Source organism: Plecotus auritus, assembly GCF_963455305.1.
Source record: "Plecotus auritus genome assembly, chromosome: 1".
Taxonomy (NCBI): Eukaryota; Metazoa; Chordata; class Mammalia; order Chiroptera; family Vespertilionidae; genus Plecotus; species Plecotus auritus.
In genome coordinates, this window is record NC_137770.1 from 66,459,308 (window position 1) to 66,479,644 (window position 20,337).

A 20,337-nucleotide genomic window follows, 5' to 3' on the forward strand; every position below is an offset into this window, starting at 1 on the left:
AACATCTCCTTTTCCATCTTGGACACCAAGAGTTCCATCAACACAAAAGAATACATCTAAACCCCGTGGAACCCAAAACTCTTGTGCATGCATCATTCACCTACATGAATATCTGCATGACTAAGCAACGCCCTCTCCAGGCTCACCTGTAGTTTTGTTTTCAGGCTCAGCTCTCTAGAGAGCAATGACATGCAGCCAAGAATCCACACACTCTTTTTTTAAGCACCTACATTGTGCCACGGCCAAGGAGGTCACTGGAAATAGAGATTTTTAAATTTTTATTTAAGGTAAGGTCCAGATACTTGAGAAGGCCACAGTTGAAAGAGAGTAAGAGATCAGTAAATGACTAATTCAAATATGACACGGCCCAAAGGTGCCCCAAATGGATACAGGTGATCTATAGGAAGGCTTCAGGGAGGAGATGATATGTGAATATCTGAACTGGGCCTTGACATGGGTTAGAAGTTTACCAGACGTTCAGAAGAAAACTGCACTTTTCATCAATTGGCTATTGCATGATATTGTATATATTTTGATTGAAAATGCAAAGCTCGTATCCATTTCCAATTTTTAACAATCAGTCTGAAGTGGTTTTCATATTTTGACTTTATTAATACAAATGCTTTCACAAGGAGCATTTCTGTGCAGTCCTGCATGAGTGTTAAATAAAATAGAATTTCCCACTTATGTGGGCACACTTCCTTTTCCCTTTATTCTCATCATTTGGATTGATGAGGTAATAAAAAGTCCTGAAACCAACTATTCAAATATAATAGAATCCATGCCCCTTGGGTCATCCTTATTTGTTCTCTTGGATAAGGATATTTTTTTGGAATAAGTGAAAAAGAAACCTTAAAGCTTACTCATTTTTATAAAATAAAAACAAGAGCAGACACTTTTAAGAAAATGTAACTTTGAGTGTACATAAACCAAGTCTTACTTTTATAGGTACGAACAGAGAAAACTATTACAAAGCCTTCATATGGTGGAGTCACAACGATTGGCATATAATAGGTTGAAGGAAACTGCTCTAGAGTGGCCCTGGGATTCACCCTGAATTCCAATAATTTCAGATTTATTCTTAATAGGCTGTGGTTGACATATACCAGGGCCTTGAAAAAAGTATCTGTTGAATGTATTGAGCAAATATTAAAAGCAATGGCCAATACTGGCAAACAATGGCAGGAAAAGGAAGTCTAATGCTTTGTAGTAGTATCTACAGCCTAGAGCCTCGGCTCTTCAGAAACACTATGCAGCATGGATCTAAATATCTATTAGATGAAGAGGCATTCCCTCAAATGAGTTTAAATGGACTTTATCGTTAGGCAACCTACATGACACGTTTTTCTTAAAAATGTCATCATTATCTCGTTTTATCATTAGATCAATTATAAAATACATACTGCTATTAATCCTATTTTACATATGAGAAGATAGAGGCTCCAAAGATTAAGCAAATTTTTAAGGTTGCACATCCCAAATGGCAGAGTCTGAGTTCAAACACAGGGCTTTCTGACTCCTGAGCTTTGTGTTGCCATACCTGTATGTCCTGTGCCAGGTCCACACACATCCTAGGTGGGAACTCGCAAGGAGCTTGCATGGTATTGGGGTAGTGGACACTTAGAAAGATCGGGAGGGCTATGAAGGCATGTGGGAGGCAGGGGAGCAGGGAGGAGGGGCTTATTGGCCTAGGTCTTCAGGATCCAAGTAAGTTTAGACAGGGAACCCTGCTCTCTCAGGAAAGATCTGGAGGCTCAAGAGAAAGAGGGATTTGAGCTATAGAAGATTAAATCAAGCTTGTTGACTCAGAACAGGGTTTGGCACTTGGTATGACAAACCGACACACTGTGGCAATGCTAACCCATTTGAACCATGGTTAGGACTGGCCTCTCGTGACTGGAGAGAGGAGAAAACTTGTAACTCTGCCATGGGATTTGCTTCTTGACCCATCAGAAAGGTGCCAGGGAAGCTGTCTGGGGACACACTTTGTAAGCATGTTACAAGGCAGAGTTCTTGGTATATGTTTTTCCTCCATTCGATCTTTGTTTGTTTTTTTGCTTTGTCATGTTTTGTTTAGGTTCCTGTAAAAGGGCCTTTCAGGCCTCCACCCATAAACTAGCTGACATTTCCAAGGATTAAAACTGGATATGAAAAAGCTTAACTGCCACTTCATACTAATTGTACAGAGTTGTACTAAGTTCAAATATTCCCCCAAAAATAACATTCATTTTAAAATAAACTTTGGGGGAGAATCTTAATGGTCCAGATATATTGCGTTTATAAACATCTTCTTTATATACAGTTTATCCTGTGAGCACCATGATGACAAAGGCCAAGTGTTACTCATCTTAGTATCTTACCCCAAACTGAGTGCTAACTAGTATGTTTGTATTATAAATGTTTTGTGTGTTTTTTAACCATCTTCCTTCAATAGAATTTTGAACATTTGAGAGAGACCTTCTCTGTCTTGCTAACTATTTATCCCCAACATCTGGAAGGGTACCTGACACGTAGCGGAACTCAATAAATATCTGATGATGAATGAAGGATGGATCAATTATAGGCTAGAAATATAGGGAAAACTGAAAATGTTTCCTAATAAATGAATAAATGAAGTTTAAAAACTACCCTTCTCCCCCAATAACTGAAGGGGTAAAACAGACAGTTGAGATGAAATCTGTTTATTATGCAAATGTCTGTCTGTAGGGCGGAGAGCTGGGGGGAGGTATTTCTCTGTGCTGTGTTTGTAGCCAGTTATTTGGCTCTGTGTTATGTAGATGCACATTTTTAAAGTTCCAGATTTTAGAATAGCCAGTGGCATTCTTTCTCCCAAATATAATAAAAAAGAGATAATCTGTAGTTTTAGGCTCCATATAGTTTAAAACTCACTGCCATGAAACAACATCATCGCTGTTTCTCATAAACACATTTACATAGGTCCTAAAACATGTTTACATTGTACACCCTGTTAGTATTGTTGAGGTTTTTAATAACTTTAAGATCTAGAAAAGAGGCTAGGGAACTTCAGATATGTACCAAGTTGACAAGGGAACACATGTTTGATATCACTTCACTTATAAGAACCCACTTATTTGTCAGGCTCAATTATCCAGAATAAAAAATTTTAAAGTAAAAAACAACAACAACAAAGGCATTTGATAGAGAGAGAGAGAGAGAGAGAGAGAGAGAGAGAGAGAGAGAGAGAACACTCATGGACATGGACAGCAGTGTGGTTATTGCTGGGAGGGGAGAAAAGGGGAGTAGAGGGAGCTGGAGGAGACTATGAGGGGATAAATGAGACTTGACTTGGGGTGGTGAACACACAGTACAGTTTACAAATGATGTGTTGTGGAATTGTGCACCTGAAACCTGTATAATTTTGTTAACTAGTGTCACCCTAATAAATTAAATTTTTTAAAATATTTTATTGATTTTTTACAGAGAGGAAGGGAGAGGGATAGAAAGTTAGAAACATCGATGAGAGAGAAACATCGATCAGCTGCCTCCTGCACACCTCCCACTGGGGATGTGCCCGCAACCAAGGTACGTGCCCCTGACCGGAATCAAACCTGGGACCCTTCAGTCTGCAGGCCGACGCTCTATCCACTGAGCCAAACCGGTTTCGGCACTAATAAATTAAATTTAAAAAAGACAAAAAGGTCACTGCATTGGCAAACAGCCTTCATGAGAGCTGAGTGCTAAAGCCCATGCGCTTGGTCCACACGGAAGCTCCCTGGGCCCCTGCTCTCTGGCACATGGCAACCAGGAGTTTCCAAACCAGGGAAAACACTAAGGACAAGTGAAAAGGGCTTGGGAGCTGCTGGAGACAGTGAGAAACGGTAGCAAAGGGCCAGGAAATTAGAGAGAAGGGTAATATCCAGGCAAAGGAACGCAAAGTGTCCACAAACGTAGTCCTCCTGGAATTATTTTTAATAAGAGTTTTTTATACCACACTGATTTTTTCAATGCAAAAATGTATTGTGTTAACTTTGCCTTGAAGGAAGAAATACATTTAATTTATTCTGTTCAGGTAGGCAAGGGATGATTGCATTGTATATGTATTTTCTTTCCAAAAATGCTTATTTTCTCAGCGGAAAGTTCTGTCTTAGTCACCATGAGCCCTGAGATTTGGTCACCATACTTCAATTCACTTTCACTTCTATTATAAATCAAAACATGCAAAGGGACAATGGTACAACCACAGGGACAGCATAAGGGTGGTGTTTAATATAACATTTGTACTGAGTATGCCATTCTCTCAAGAACATTCCACTCCAATGCCTAACAAGCAGCTCCGACTCTCACCAGCTAATTCCACATCCACAGACACGATGACCTGAAGTAGGGCCATGCCCAGGGCAGAAACTCCCAGCCTTCCTACTTGTTCCCACCAATTTCCTGGGTTCCCTCACACTCTATTTTTATCTCACATATTTATTCTTGTGCCCTCTTCTTAATGCCACTGTTAAGCAGCTCATCCATGCATTCCCTTTCTTGCGCTGGCTCCCCTGAAATGTGGCTACTTTCCCTCAGTTTAATGTAGCTTCTTCTGAAAATAGTGTCTGACTTGATTTCTCAACTTCCACCTTAGTGGATCTTATAGGGTGAGCATTCTTTCCTCAGAAACTATTGAAGGTTTTTGCTTATGCTCCAAAGCTATGACATTTTCAATAATCCTATGTATCTTAGCTAGCTGTGAACACTGTTCTAAGATTTACTTTCCTATGTAATGTCCCATTTTCTTTTATCTAATTAACTAGAGGCCTGGTGCATGAAATTCGTGCATGGGTAGGGTCTCTAGGCCTGGCCAGAGATCAGGGCTGATCAGGTTCCCCGCCTCCCCATCTCCTCTTTCCCTCACTCCCTCAGTGCCCCACGGCTGCTGCTGGTCACCCACCATGTTCTGAGCCGCCCCCTGGTAGTCAGTGCACATTATAGTGAGCAATCGAACTCCTGGTTTCCCAGTCAAACTCCCAAGGAGACACTTTGCATATTAGCCTTTTATACATATATAGATAGTTGCTCATTATAGACCCTACAGAAAAAGTAAAAATTTCTTGTAATTACGTCAATCTAATTATAAGCATGTGTGTATTTCATACATATAAACACACACATACATTTTCATTATATGTATTGTTTGTAAAGTTTTGTAATTGTTTATTCACTTAATGATTTAGCTTGAGTATTTTTCCACATCATTAAAATTTTATTTCAAAGACATTTTAACACATATGATATTTTTGGTGATAGAATAGATAGCATTGTAGTTCAATCATTTCTTTATTCTTAGATATTTAGGATGTAAGAAAGAAAAGATATCTTGCAGGTGAGGTGTAGAAAAGCACAAAGACTATGGTATCTTTGACATTCTGAGGCAAAGTCCTAGACTCGTGTGTGTGTGTGTGTGTGTGTGTGTGTGTGTGTGTGTGTGTGTGGGAGGGGGAGGTTGGAGGGTAAACTAATCAATCATATGCTACTCTGACAGAGGTGCCTTTGCTGTTGCTTCCATTATGGTGGTGTTTCACATGCTTTCACTCGGGTGCTGCAGACATCAGGAATGACGATAGAACTTCAGTCATCTGTGTGCCATTTGCCATATGAAGACATATGTTCTGAACACATCTAGCTGTTTTAAAATAGTTTTAACTGCCCTATAACATAAAGTCTTTCCTTAAATAACTTAATCCACTTTGAAGTGAGCTACACAAGTATCTGTTTTCTTTGCCTGTCCTGCTTTCTTTCATTCTGCGCTCTACATTGGAAACGATCATATTGGTCATTTCTGTAGTTTATTAACTATATTTTTCAGCAGTAGACAAAATAAGGAAGTACTGAGAAAATGTCTTCTTTAACATTTCAGCACAGAATATTGCTATTAAAACTTTGGAAGAAAAATGGTACTAAGAATAAATTATTATAGTATGAGTGAGTAAGATATCTAGAAAGGAAGCAGATTATGGAAAAGTATTTCTTCCGAAGAGTAAGAAACTATAAATGTATGTTGTGGTAGGATTGTAGCTTGAGCCTTGGCTCAAAACTCTTCACTGCTAAGGTTCAGACACGTCTGCAAATTTTTATCACACATGTAGTAAAATATATAAGAAAAGTTTATTCAAATAGAACCCAACCTATTTCTGAGAGTTAGGGGCTCTAGTTAAAGTGACTCCACTGTTGGGATGGGTGTTGAACTTACATGGCAGTACAATAGAAGTCTAGCAGGGGTACGGTGGGGGCAGGCAGTGGCACTAAGTATTCTCCTGGGAAGAATCCATCCCAGGGGAGGACAGACTCAGTTGAGATGCTCTTGCTCATGTAAAATTCTTAAGCATTGGTGAGGAGCAGGGAGTCTGCTTATCTCATCGTGTCTATGACTTGAATCAGTCTCTGATCCAGTATCTTGGAAACATGTCCAGGTCCTGGGGGAAAAGAGGGCTAGCAGTAAAATTTGAAAGAACCCAAACTATCTAACTCAATGTGATTCAAGCAACACTTTTTTTTAGGACTCCTCTTTAAGCATAGAAGAAATCTATCCTCCTTGCTCGATTGAAGGCTATGGGACAGTCTGTATATTTTCAAACCAACCACCGGGAGATAATAAGCAGGCCAGATAAGGCAGCGAGAAAGACAAGGCCGTTAGGCAGAATGGAGCACATGTACCATGCCTTATAGGTATGACGAATAGCAGTGGGGCCACCAAAACAGTAGAGGCAATACTGGGCAGTTGGAGGTGTGTCATCCCTGGTGGAGCTCAGGTAGATTCATGTGCTGGGAAAATTGTTCCTGAGCACATGGAGATATCGCCTGGAAACTCCCAGGACTTGGGGAAACTGACAGAGTACTGGAGTTCCTGCCAGAGCAGGTAGAGGATGCAGCTAGGTTCACTGGGTAACAGGTGTTCATAAGTCCCATGATTTACCTAATCCATTTTGATGCAGAAAGACTTCAATTTTAAATGCGTTTTACAAGCAGTGAACTTCAAAGACCCCCTTTGGGGTCAATTAAGACATGCCCCTGTGCCTTCAAGTGTTTAAGGTAGTTGTTCCTCAAAAGAGGGGCAGTTAAGCGCATGCATACCTAAACAGGAAGATATTGACAAAATGGCCTCTGACAAGGGCTTCTGTTTTCTGTTTTTAAACCGGTGAATCCACATTTGTATTTTATGTCAAGATCTGTATGCATAGAAACAGGATGGTAATGATTACTCAATTTTGCTCAAAATATAGATCTTGACATGGTTTTTCCTATGGGAGTATGGTGTATACTCACTTTCCCTCCCTCTATGCCTTCTTATTTTGTTTATTTGAAGTTTTATTTATTAAACTCTATGTGATATAAGATTTTATTAAGGATTACAATACAATTCAAAGGGAAAAGGGTCCAATATACAGATGATCATTTAGTTGTTCTTATTTATATAAGCTCTTACTCTCTTCAAGTCAATTAAACATATACCAATGCTTTGGCAGCATCTTCACTAAAAACATCTGATGTGACCCTTATTATCATTTGATTTAGGCAATTTTCTTTGAGGCTTCTTAGAACTGTATATATTGTAGCACTACACGGTGCAAGTAGATAATCTCTCTTGACTCTCAGGTTTTAGACTGTGTGGATAGTAGAAATGCATAAGGCACAGTCAGCAGTCTTATGGCTACTCCATTCTTCTCTTTATAATACAATCAGAATCAGCAGTGTGGCCAGTTAAACATCTCTAATCTGCCATCAGTGAAAATTCACAATGTAATTTTAAACTACTGCATTCAGTATTTGCATCAATTCCTTAACTAGAATAAAATACATGAATACAGACTAAATGACAGCAGAGTGCACTGTAATAATCATAGGAGTTTAATGATTATTTTCATACAATGTATAGATCATCCTTTAGGAAATTATTAAGGATTACAAAACAATTCAAAAAGAAAAGTATTCAACATACAGATGTTCATTTAGTTGTGCCAGAAACACACAAGGTGCTGAAAGTAACACACACACACACACACACACACACACACACGTAGATATAGATACACACACACACACACATCAGGTAAGTGAAATATTGATTTTTTGAGAAGAGGAGATTGAGATATTTTGTTGAATGTGGGTCCAGAGAAAATCTTATATAAAAGTTATACATCCATAATTTGTAAATAATACAGATGTATAGGTAAAAATTCTATATAATATGTTCATACCCAGATATAGGAGGTTATTTGATGCTTGTAAGTTCTTGACACACCATTATTTAACTATGGGAAAATAAATTCTGATTAAATGATGGAGAAAACAAAACAAAAATAGCCTCTTCCCTTCCAGATAATCTAGTAATTTTGCAATTGTAATGGAAATTTAGCAAATTAGTTATTTCTCTTTGTCCAAAGAGGTAAGGAGAGCATTCTTATTCTATTGTTGAACTCTATAGGTAAAAATTCCTCTAAGAGTAAAACCAACCCTATTATATGCTAATTAGTCTAGTTCTTAATCATTAACAGGTCATTGAGATTAAGCTAGGAAAGATAATTTCTAGAGATAGAGCATAAGGGAGAGAAGTTTATGAATCAATAATCCATGGATTAAAGACTTTTACACTTTTTAAAATCCTATATAATAAACTGCCGAAACCGGTTTGGCTCAGTGGATAGAGCGTCAGCCTGTGGACTGAAAGGTCCCAGGTTCGATTCCGGTCAAGGGCATGTACCTTGGTTGCAGGGAAATCCCCAGTGGGGGTTGTGCAGGAGGCAGCTGATTGATGTTTCTCTCTCTCATCAATGTTTCTAACTCTCTGTCCCTCTCCCTTCCTCTCTGTAAAATATCAATAAAATATATTTTTAAAAAAATTAAAAAATAAAATAAAATAAAATAAAATCCTATATAATAAAGAGGTAATATGCAAATTCACCATCACTCTAACACACAAGGCCGCCCGCATGTGGTCAAAGATGGCCACACCCATGTGGACACAATATGGCTGCCACAAGATGGCCAGCAGGGTAGGGCAATTGTGGGTGATCAGGCTGGCAAGGGAGGGCAATTAGGGGTGACCAGGCCAGCAGGGGAGGGCAGTTGGGGGCGACCAGACCTGTAGGGGAGGGCAGTTAGGGGCGATCGGGCCAGCCAGGGAGCAGTTAGGTGTCGATCAGGATGGCAGGGGAGTGGTTAGGGGGTGATCAGGCTGGCAGGCAGAAGTGGTTAGGGGCAATCAGGCAGGCAGGCAGACAGGCGAGCAGTGGTTGGGAACCAGCAGTCCTGGATTGTGAGAGGGATGTCCCAGATTGGAGAGGGTGCAGGCTGGGCTGAGGGACACACCCCTCCCCCCCCCCATGCATGAATTTCATGCACTGGGCCTCTAGTAAGTAAATAAATTACCATGAAGTCCCTTTAAGGAAATGGCAGAGAATCCAAGTTTACTCCCATTTGGCATACAAATGAACCATTCTACAAAAATATTATCTTGACTGGAATAAGAACAGAGTCTTTGTTTACATACAAGCTGAAAATTTTTTGAATAATTATCTTAAGAGCAGGAAACATACTACAATCTCAGAAGCCAAATTATGACCTCACTTATGTCAAAGACAATACAAAGAGCCCCAAAAAGGATAAGAAATGGACAGAGAGAAGAGACAGAGAAGCAAAGTGGCTAGAGAAATGTCTAGCAGAGCCCAGCCTAACATTGGCATCTCTTCCCTAATCCTTCTACCTGTCTGAAGAAGCAACACACATCAACCACCCACTTCTCTCCCCTCTAAGCAATGCCAGTGAACCCCTTCCCATGCTTTATCAATAACCAACATGTCAAGGTAAGGCCACACAGAGCAGCATCTTCTCATTAAAACAGGACTTCTCATTCGCAAGGTTAATAAAATAGAATACAGTATCTTAATTCAGCCAGAACTATTCGATAAAAATATGTTCTTAAACACACTGGCACTTGCCCCTTGAAATCAGTAATACTCTACTCCTTGATGTGTGTGTTTATTTGTTTTAAAGAAAAGATAAGCAGTTATTTAATCTGGCAGTAGAGGAAAACTATACCAACTGGTTGGTATAGTAGACGCGGAAAGAAACAAGGATTGAGGAGTTCTGGACTGACATCTCCTGCTGCCCCTAATTTGCTTTGTAACCTTAGATAGTCTCTTAGCCTATCTGGGCCTCAGTTTCTCTACATATAAGTTGAGAGAGTAAAAAGTTGATAATATGCTTTTTCATGATCTGTGATATATCCACATCAGTGAATTAAAAAATGTCATGTCAGAGATACTATTTAGAACATTAATTAGAGTATGTGGTGACTGACTGAAGAGTCATATATCATTTTAATATACTTAAGAAAAGAAATATAAACTCTTACTCTCTCCAAATCAGTTAAACATATTTTAAGGCCCTTGGCAGCATCTGCACTAAACACATCTGATGTGACCCTTATCATTTGATTTAGGCAATTTTCTTTGAGCCTTCCTAGAACTGTGTACATTTTAGCATCAGAAGGGGCAATGTAGATCATCTTTCTTGACTCTCAGATTTTAGAGATGAGAAAACTGAGCTCACAGTACAACTCAGCAGCAAGAATAATAGTAGAGCCCAGATCCATAGTTTGTGTCCAGTGATCTTTCCATTGCTAGAGGCCACCTGTAGAAGTTTTGAGTTGGACACATGCCCATTAGGCCTTGAGAATTCCAGTGAGATCACGAGCAGGCTTTTGTTTCAACAGCTCATATGTTCGCGGGCCACCAAGAGGTTAATAATATAAATGGATACAGTGTCATCATCTAACCTATAAATCATATTCTTGACCATATGTAAGCAAGATTCAAGGGGACAGCAGATTTCCTTGAAACAACTCTAGATAAAAGCAGAAAAATCACAGCAGATATGTAGCCAGCTCCAATGATCCCTGCTTCTTGGTATTCATGCCCTTGTGTGGTTCCCTGCCAGAGATAGTCTGTGAGGCTAGATCATATTTGGTTTTTGTCCCTGGTTTCTGATGCAGAGCTCCTAAAACCCTTGCAATTTCCTGATAAGGGTGATAGAAGTGCATTTTGTTATAATGAGGTGACTTGTGAAAGCCCCTGGATAGCTTCAGGATGGGGGCTGGTCATCAGAAGGAACAAGACTTATCAGAAGTTTAGAACTTAAAGCTCCACCCCTGAATCCTCCAAAAAGGGGAGAAAGGCTGGTGATTAAGTCAAACACTGATTTCCAAAGATGTGATCAATTATGCCTATTAAATGAAACCTCCATAAAACCCACTAAAGGGTTTTGAGCTGGTTCCACCTTGTTGAGTGCATCCATGTGCTTGGAGGGTGGTGCACATGGAGAGAACATGGAATTTTCAAGTCCTGCCACCCCTCTGGCCTGTAATTCCATACCTACTCCTTCACATGCTTATTGTCCCATAGTACAGCATGTTTTCTTCAGGCCCAAGCTGGGCCAGAGGCTTACAATGGTTGGAGAAAAACTAAAGAGAGAGCAAACACTACACAATCCTATCCCAGGAAGTCATGAAATGAATGTAATATCAGTGAAAACAGAAAAGAAGTCAGCAACATGGTGCCTGTCTTCAAGTTTCTTAAACACTCAACAAGAAACAGAAAGCACAGAAACATTAACCCAAGGAATAAAAGTAGGGCATTTTTTTATTTTTAAAATGTTTTAAAATTGATTTTAGAGAGAGGAAGGTAGAAGGAGAAAGAGAAACACCAATGAGAGAGAAACATCTATTCGCAGCATCCTGCACTCCCCCTACTGGGGATTGACCTGAAACCCCAGACATGTGTCCTGACAGGGAATCCAACCAGCAACCTCTCGGTGCACCAGATGATGTTCAACCAACTGAGGCACATTAGCCAGGCAAATGTAAGGCGTTTTCAGAGGGACCATTTACATTGCAAGGACTGGTGGGATTGACAGAAGGAGATGACCAGAGTAGATGGGCTTACTATAATAAATATATGTCTATATAATCCCTCAGATGGTATGGAATTTTATATTTATTTTTTTAATATATTTTATTGATTCTTCACAGAGAGGAAGGGAGAGGGACAGAGAGCCAGAAACATCAATGAGAGAGAAACATCAGCTGCCTCCCGCACACCCCCCACTGGGGATGTGCCCGCAACCAAGGCACATGCCCCCGACCAGAATCGAACCTGGGACCCCTCAGTCCACAGGTCGACACTCCATCCACTGAGCCAAACTGGTCAGGGCAAGGAATTTTATATTTATTAAGGACTTTTCCCCCATTTATAATTTCGTTTCAGATACTTATTATAATGAGGTTGGCAGGACAGATGCTAACAACTTCATTTTACCGATGAGCAAGCTGGGACTCACTAAGCTTTGTTGACTTGTTCAGTATCACGGGGCTTGTCAGTAGTGGAATATAAAACAGCCCAGCTCTCCTACCTCATCCTTTCTCTGCCGCCTCCTCTACTTCTTTGAACTGTTTCATGAGAAGAGGTAAGTTCTAAAGCAGGACTAGCATTGTCTATATGGACAAAGAGTGGCAAGAGTGTGGGATGGCTGTGGGAGAGCAAGAAAATGTGTGGGAAGGAGAGGATCAAGGCAGGCGATAGAGTCCAGATGTAGAATAGAAACTCCAAGGTGTGAAGTGTTGGTAGCATGTTGAGCAGTGACTAAGGGAGCCATGGATATTAGATAGCAAATGCTCCCCTCTGACGCCCTGACTAAGTTTTTCTGCTATATGGCTTCATATGTGAATCATCACAAAGAAATTAGCGGTATCTTCACAGAGTACATCACCCAATGCAGGTATATACAGTCTCTCTTGGGCCTTTTCTAAATCTTAGTCACAGTGAGTGGCATAATTCTCAATTCTTGTTCTCTGGGTCTTGTATCCAAGGCTTATATTCCGGTCTGGACCAAAGTTGATCCTCTTTAATTCTTACTGATAATTCATATTGTCACCTGCACTGACCCTACATAAGCCAGTGCAAGGAAGATGCCGCTCAAGTCAACTTCCTCCACAGAGTGCAAAGACAGGAGACAGTGCCTTGCATCTCTTCGACTACAGCAGCGGTTCTCAACCTGTGGGTCGCGATCCACAGGTTGAGAACCGCTAGCAGGGTCGCCTAAGACCATCGGAAAACACAGATACTTACATTATGATTCATTAACAGTAGCAAAATTACAGTTATGAGGTAGCAACGAAAATAATTTTATGGTTGGGGGTCACCACAACATGAGGAACTGTATTAAAGGGTCGCGGCATTAGAAAGGTTGAGAACCACTGTCTTAGAGGAACCAGATGGAAGGTTTCTGAAGGGATAATGGGATGGGGGCTGATTGGCATGAGATGCCAGATGAGTACAGTGGACCATAGGATGTTATGATGCTATGTTAACCTTTCCATAAAGATCTTGTGTGGCCTGAAGCTTTCATGTTGATAATGTACATTGATTTCTGTGCTTAAAAATTAGAAATGTATCACTAAATGAATAAAACAAAAATATTCTACTAATATTCAATCTCTCCCTACTACCCATCCCCAACATTCTTATCTATTTTATAAGCAACATTATTTTGGAAAATGAAAATTCTTGAAATCCTCAATCACAGCATTATCCCAAAGCCTGGACTTAGTTCGAAAGCTCTGTGGACTCTGACTCAGTAGAGCCAGTTATCTTCTTTAATTGGATTGACGCCGACAATGGTAATTACCTTACATGATATTGCCTGTAATATAATTATGCTTCCTTCGTCAGCCTGAGCTGGACTTGTGGAATACATACAGAAGATGCCACCAATTACTGAGAGGTGAAGGAGAGCATCATATTGCCTCACAAATCATGTTTGTTACTGTATAATATTTTTAATATTATACAGGAAGCTGAAGAAATTATCCCTGTATAGAGAGATGGCTACATTCCAGAGCTATATTTTTATTTAAATTAAAAAGTATTTTAAGGACCTAACATGAACTACTGATAGTAAATCTGTATTTCCTCACTATTTAGTTACTGCTTATTATTTATAATAAGTGATTATTATATGTGATTACATCCAAAAGGCATTTTTTACAAAGCATACAATTCATAGTAAAGTTTAACTTGATTGTTTTTCTACGGTTTGAAAAGTTACAGTTTCTAAAAGTAACATAATAAATAATAAGAGATACCTTTAAAATACTAGTTTTTATAATAGATGGAGCCATAATTAATACCTAAGGAGCCAGCTGCTTTGCTACAATGATGCCTCTTTCTATTTTCCAATTAACACATGGAGAACTTTACATTTTTCCACGGGAAGCCCAGCCTCTAATCAGGACGAGGCTGCCAAGGGTACTGCAAACACATGCAGTTTGGGAGACATGGCACATACTGAAATCCACTCCAATCCTATTAGCTTTAGCATTGCTCTCATTAAAAATAGAGCTGCTTGTGGGTTTTCCTTCTCAAGCATATGAGGCATGGAACTTGGACATGTGCCCTTTTGAAAAACTTATTCCTGTATTCACAAACCAGATGGTGCACATCAAATGCATCCTGATTTTCTAATGAAATAAAAAAGGGTTCCTGGTGTGTCCTTTAATGAGATTAACGCATCCTCCATGGCTAGTTTTGACAGATACTCCTGGAAAGTTAAACAACTTGGCTAACGTGGTTCTGCCGGACCCTACAGGAAGGCTTCCCCGAGCTGAGGGCTGGGGCCATGCTGAGGGGCACTCTGCATTTTAATTCTCCCACTGTGGACTTTAGGAGAGGCACGAGCATGCCGCAGCGGCTCACAAAGAAACCCCCTGCCTTTGACCATCAGAGACAGGAGTCTGTTGTCTCATAAAAGGGCTAATCAAGCAAGAAACAGAGTCGATCTCCCTGTTTCTCTCATTGGTACAGCCCATGCTTGGTCAGGCCATCAAGCCATGTCCTGAGGGTGCCCTCATCATCCCAACTGCCGATGAAAACCTAATTCTGGGCACCATTTGAAAGTCGCACTCCTGACGTTGGGATACCGCACAACAATAATGTATTCAAAGTCAATAAAATTATGCTGGTTTTCCCCAACGAATTACAGAAGCATATAATGTAGCTTACCCTGGAGAAGGCTGGTTTGTGTGGTCAAAAACCTAAAGGAAAAAAAAAATAGAGGAATGGATTAATATTCTATTCCTTCTGACCTTTGTCACCACAATTGTCATTTTCCAATTTGCTGTATCTATTGCTTGAAGTAATAAAATGGTTTAAGCCAAGTTGGATTCTAACCTGAAGCCAATTTCTGTATTTAATTCCACTATTAAGCTAGGAATAGGTTTAGCTGAGAGGAACAGACTTGAGTGAAAAACTGTCTCAGGTTAGACACTGTAGTTGTGAAACATTTTTTTTTTGAACTTTCAACAACTTAAAGATCTCAGCTATGTCTTTTTTTAATCTCCCTCCACAGATGAGAAAAAATTTTCTTTGTGCTGAGACACCATTTCATGCAACATCGTATCTCATTTTTCTTCATGAACTGCTCTAATTTAACAGTTGGGCTGGAACAGCACGCATTACCACCAGGTTCAGTCATATAACATCCACAATCTGGAAATAACAAGTTGGAGACTTCGCATCTTACAAAATAAATCAGTCACTCCATCAGTTCTACAAGCCTGAGAGTCTGAAAATTGGAAGAAGGTATTTGAACAGCACCATGCACAAGCTGTTGCTGAGTTAGATGCTCAGTTAAGCTGAGTACCATGTCTTCTTCCCAGTTTGCTTTGCAAAAGCAGCTATTTTATATTTTAAATATGTGCATCCTCCAACTTTGCTAGAAAGTCTTAATTAAAAATACCACCACTACCTCCAAGTGATGAGTCCATCAATACTCAAGGAATTGAAAAAAATGTCCCCAAATGTCACATAAGTCCCTGGGACTGGGGAGCTTGTCCTCTTTTTAACGTGTACTACTGCTTCTCTTCTGGGTGTTTTGACACTGGGGATAAAAAAAAAGTATTTAGCAAAGAGCTACCAAATTCATCAAAAGGTTAAGATTCTTTTTACTAGTATTTTAGCCCTCTTCCTTAATGGGCAAAAATTGATTGATTGATTACCTAGAACATTCTTAGCCTTAGGGCAGAAACAGCGTTCTGTGCAAAACAGTGGACTAGATTTAAAAGAGAAAAAGAAAATCAACATTAAAAAATGGAAGAAAACAGAAAAAACAAGGTCTGAAAGCATATTAAAATTCTTGTACTTATTTAAAAGCTAATGGATGTGTTTCAGGTGCACTGAATTATCATGTGGGTACTGGCTCTTTATCTTAGTTGGAAGTGAACTTACATTATGACATTTAAATTCACCTGGATAGTTTATACTATCACCTTAGTCTCCTGAAACTCCATGTACTTTTTGAGAAAACAAATTAAGGCAAGTGCTTCTCCAATAAATCCACAACCTCTATTGCTTCCCTCCATCTCCCTCCCCACAGTGACAGTGAAACTACTTTCAGAAAAAGGGTTCTCTAAGTGGAAAGTTTGTTGACCTTTCGGGAAAAGACAGGGGGTGAAAAAGAGAAGCAGCTAATTACTTGCCACTGGCTAGAATGAAGTGAGAAGGACTATCTGAACCCGAGTAATATTAATCCTCTTTTACTCTGATCTCATCTCTGACCCTTCTACTATTTATTGCTTGGGCATTTGCAAGTACCATGCCCCCAGCACAGTGATTTGCATCTTCGGGGAAATATTTTCTAAATTTAAGTGTGCATGAGGATCCCTTGGGGAGTGTATTCAAAATGCAGATTCCTGAGCTCCAGCCCAGCTCTATTAAATCAGAATCTCTAAAGAGTTAGCACCCAGGAATGTCCATTTTCTTTTTCTTTTTTTAACCCTCACCCAAGGATATTTTTTCCATTAATTTTTAGAGAGAGTGTAGGGCAGGAAAGAAAGCACAGGGAGGCCAGACCTTATAAGCACGGACATCTGAGCAGCTTCGCCAGGAAGCTACAGCTTCATGCTCCCCAGGGAACCACTGGTTAAAATCCCACACTCCCTGACCTGCACTTGCCTGAGCCCTCGCCTGTTTTCTCTCCATAGCCATGTGGCCTTAAGCTTGGCCAATGGCTGTTCAAACCCCACAGGCAATGGACTGCTGCTGGGGACACAAGCCAAGCTAGCCTGATCCGGACTGGACTGCACGTTAACACGGAACGGAAATTCTGGGTAGTGGCCTTTATTCTGGCCCTGCTGAAGCCAAGATGGGACTTCTTCCATGGCAGGACAGATGGGAAGGGGACATTGGACGGAAACCCCTTAATTTTACATCATCAATAAAGTTTTCCATGAAACTCCATCCTCCCAGGGGGGCCTTAGGAAATTCTTTTCTTCGGAGCACCCCAAGAACTCCACGCCCACAGATAACAGTAATATATAAGTGCAACTTGTTCATTATTTCCAAATGTCTTTCCTTCTCCATTATGAATTTGTTCACTTTGATAATCCATAAATCACTGAAAAAGGGAGAAAATGTAGGTAATATAGATGCTAATTAATGTGGCCTTATTTACTGTTTAACTCCACATAAGTTATAGAATCCTTGAAATTTATAGCTAGAAGGACTTCAGAAAAGATTTAGTTTAATCCTTTCATTTTTTAATATTTTTTAGGTGAAGAAACTTTCATGCAGAGAAATTAACTAACTTTAGGATTATTTTATAAATGGGAATGATTGGAATTAGATCATTAATAGAACATTTTCACTGCGATCTTGAATGATTCCCAAGTTTCTGCTTAATTTTCACACCTTCTCGGTTGAGATGGAAATATCCACAAAGCAAACAATGTAAGTAAATACAATTAATCATAATTAATTATGCACTGTCTTGGATTTGCCTAGAACCAAATACTACTGAAATGGACACATGACATCCTGCTGTTGCTAATTTTCCACCAATTCATGAAACACTTCATGCTTTTCTTATGATTGCACAAACCTTTCAATTTCCTATTATAGTGAATATCATGAAAGGCATCAAAATGCCTGAGTCCATGCCATGAAGTCCTTGAGTGTGGAATGGCAGTTCCTAATGCATAGAGTTTGCATGAGTGATAATCAACTTATTATCATTTTCTTTTATCATCCTCAGAACTTCATTTCCTTCATCTATCAATGTTGGGATTGAAATGGGTGATATCTAAGTATCTTAAAACATGATACAATTAAACTAAAATAAAAAGGCTGGCATAAAGATGCTGAGTTTTAATTTAAAACATATATGAACATATTTGAGAAATGATCATCTCTCCCATCACCATCATTTCATTGAAAAGAAAAATTTCAGCACTAAAAGCATAGGAAGCACATAATTTCAAAATAAAGACAATCCTTAAGTTGAAAAAAAAAGAGTAAAATAAAACATTATTCTTATGTTTCCCGTATTGCTGTAGATTGGCAATTTTCAACTGGTGTGTTGCAAGAATTTTTAAAACATGCAATACCTGACTAGTCAGGGGCACAGACCTCTGTTCCCTTAGATTGTCAAATAAAACAATGACAGGAGCCAATGCTACCATAGCCGTCCAGTGTGAATGAGTCAAAATTGCATCCACACCAAATATAATATATTGTTTGGTGTGCCACAGAAGTCCAGTAATTAGTTTATGTGTGCCACAAGATGAAGAAGGTTGGAAATCGCTGCTGTCAAGTCACAGTGACTTTGCCCTGGACCAGTCCCAGCCACTCTTGTGAAGATCTACAGAGAACTTTAAGGCAGTGTTTTCCTGGTGTATCTGACTCAACACTCCTTTCCTGAGATGCTTCTAAATAAGGAACTTCCTGGTTTTAGAATAAAGGAGTGTGTGGTGGGTGCTTGACAGTATAATTCCCTTTCAGAGGTTCTCGGTGAATAATATTATAGATTTCTTAAAATTAGGCAAAATGTTAACTTTATTTCATCTCTCATTTAAAATAGTTATTTACCCCAGGAAGCAAGTTTTGCACATAGCACCCAAGAAGATTCTGAAAAACTAGTGTTCTGCATAGCACACTCTCAGAATTGCTATATGACTTCCCTTAAACCAACTTCACGTTCTAACCTTCCACTAATAGGTCCACCTTTCTCCCACTCCCCAATGTAACTTCGGAGAACTCTCCGATCTACGCTCAAGAAATATTAGTTAAGTGACTGGAAGGGAGCCTACGTGGCAGATGGCAGCTGCAAGGCCAGGATAAAGCCCTGGGAGAAGGCTGGGTCTTCATGAGGGAGATGTGTCTCCCCTCCCATCAGATCAAGCCATGCAAGCCGTGACTTACAGGTCTTTCCTCCTGATCATTTGGTAGCTTCAGCTGTGGGTAAGGAGAATGAAATAACAGTGGTTTAAATAAGATAACCTTTATTTTTCTCTTGTCTATACAATTACTTACATAGTCCCAAGCAGTGATTCTCAAAGCCCGGGGGAGCAGAATCAGCATCTCCTGGAAGCTGGTTAGAAATGCACGTTTTTGAGATTTTCCCACACCTGCTGAATTGGACCAAGGTTCATCAAGCCCTCAGGGTGAGGCTGATGCTAACCTTTCAGAAACACTGGTCCAGAGGTAGTGGTCCAGGGCTGGAATGGGGACTCTGCCCCAGGAAGTCATCCAGGAATCCAGGCTCCTTCTCTCTGGATGCTTCACTCACTATGCCCCAGGCCTAGGGTGTTTCCCTTGTACACATGACCCCAACTGACTTGCTACCAACATTTTTGAAAGCTGGCTTCTCTTGAGTTCCTCAGCCACATCAACTCTACCTGTTCTGCTCCAAACTGCCTCTGTCCTGTCCACTGATTCCAACATAGTCCATCCCCACAAAGCTATCAAAGTTATCTCTTTTTTTTAAAGTAATTTTTATCTCTTTCTTACCAGATCATCATCGGATCCCCTGTTGGCAAAGGCCAAAAAGCAATGAAGGTCACAGAGCTTTTCAATATCTTTTCCTCAATCCTTTCCCTGGACCCCTTTTGGATCCCAGCTATAGTTAACACTATATGTTTCCAGAACCTACCACAGTGCTTTGGCCTCCATGCCTTTGCACAGGCTGTTCCTCTTGCTTAGAATGCCTATGTTCAGATTCCTCTTACCAACCCTCTGGCCCCACTTCTTCCAATCTTCTTTTTTTTCATTTAATAAACATCTACTCATCCCTCAAAATTGAATCCACACACCACTTCTCTGGGGCCTTTCTCAATTAACTCACGCTTGGTTACTTGCTTCCTGTGGTCCCTTTATAGGTATTCCTACCTATTCTGGAACACTCGTCAAATTGTATCATGCTTTTCTCTGTACACTTGTGCCTCCCTCATTAGATGGGAGCTTCTTGGAAGCAGGCACTGATACCTGTTCAACAAATATTAAATGT

General features: G+C 39.9%; 1 protein-coding gene across 2 annotated transcripts in view; it reads right to left on the bottom strand.

Annotated features, from left to right (window-relative positions):
* Window positions 1–20,337, bottom strand: part of SEMA6D (semaphorin 6D) — a 606,507-nt gene that overhangs the window by 165,124 nt on the left and 421,046 nt on the right. The window contains exon 4 of one of the 2 annotated variants that reach the window (XM_080642310.1): window positions 15,060–15,091. The exons of the other annotated variant lie outside the window; for it this stretch is intronic. The gene's annotated coding sequence lies outside the window, so the exon portion shown is untranslated. The remainder of the gene's footprint in view (window positions 1–15,059; window positions 15,092–20,337) is intronic. 2 annotated transcript variants of the gene reach the window in all.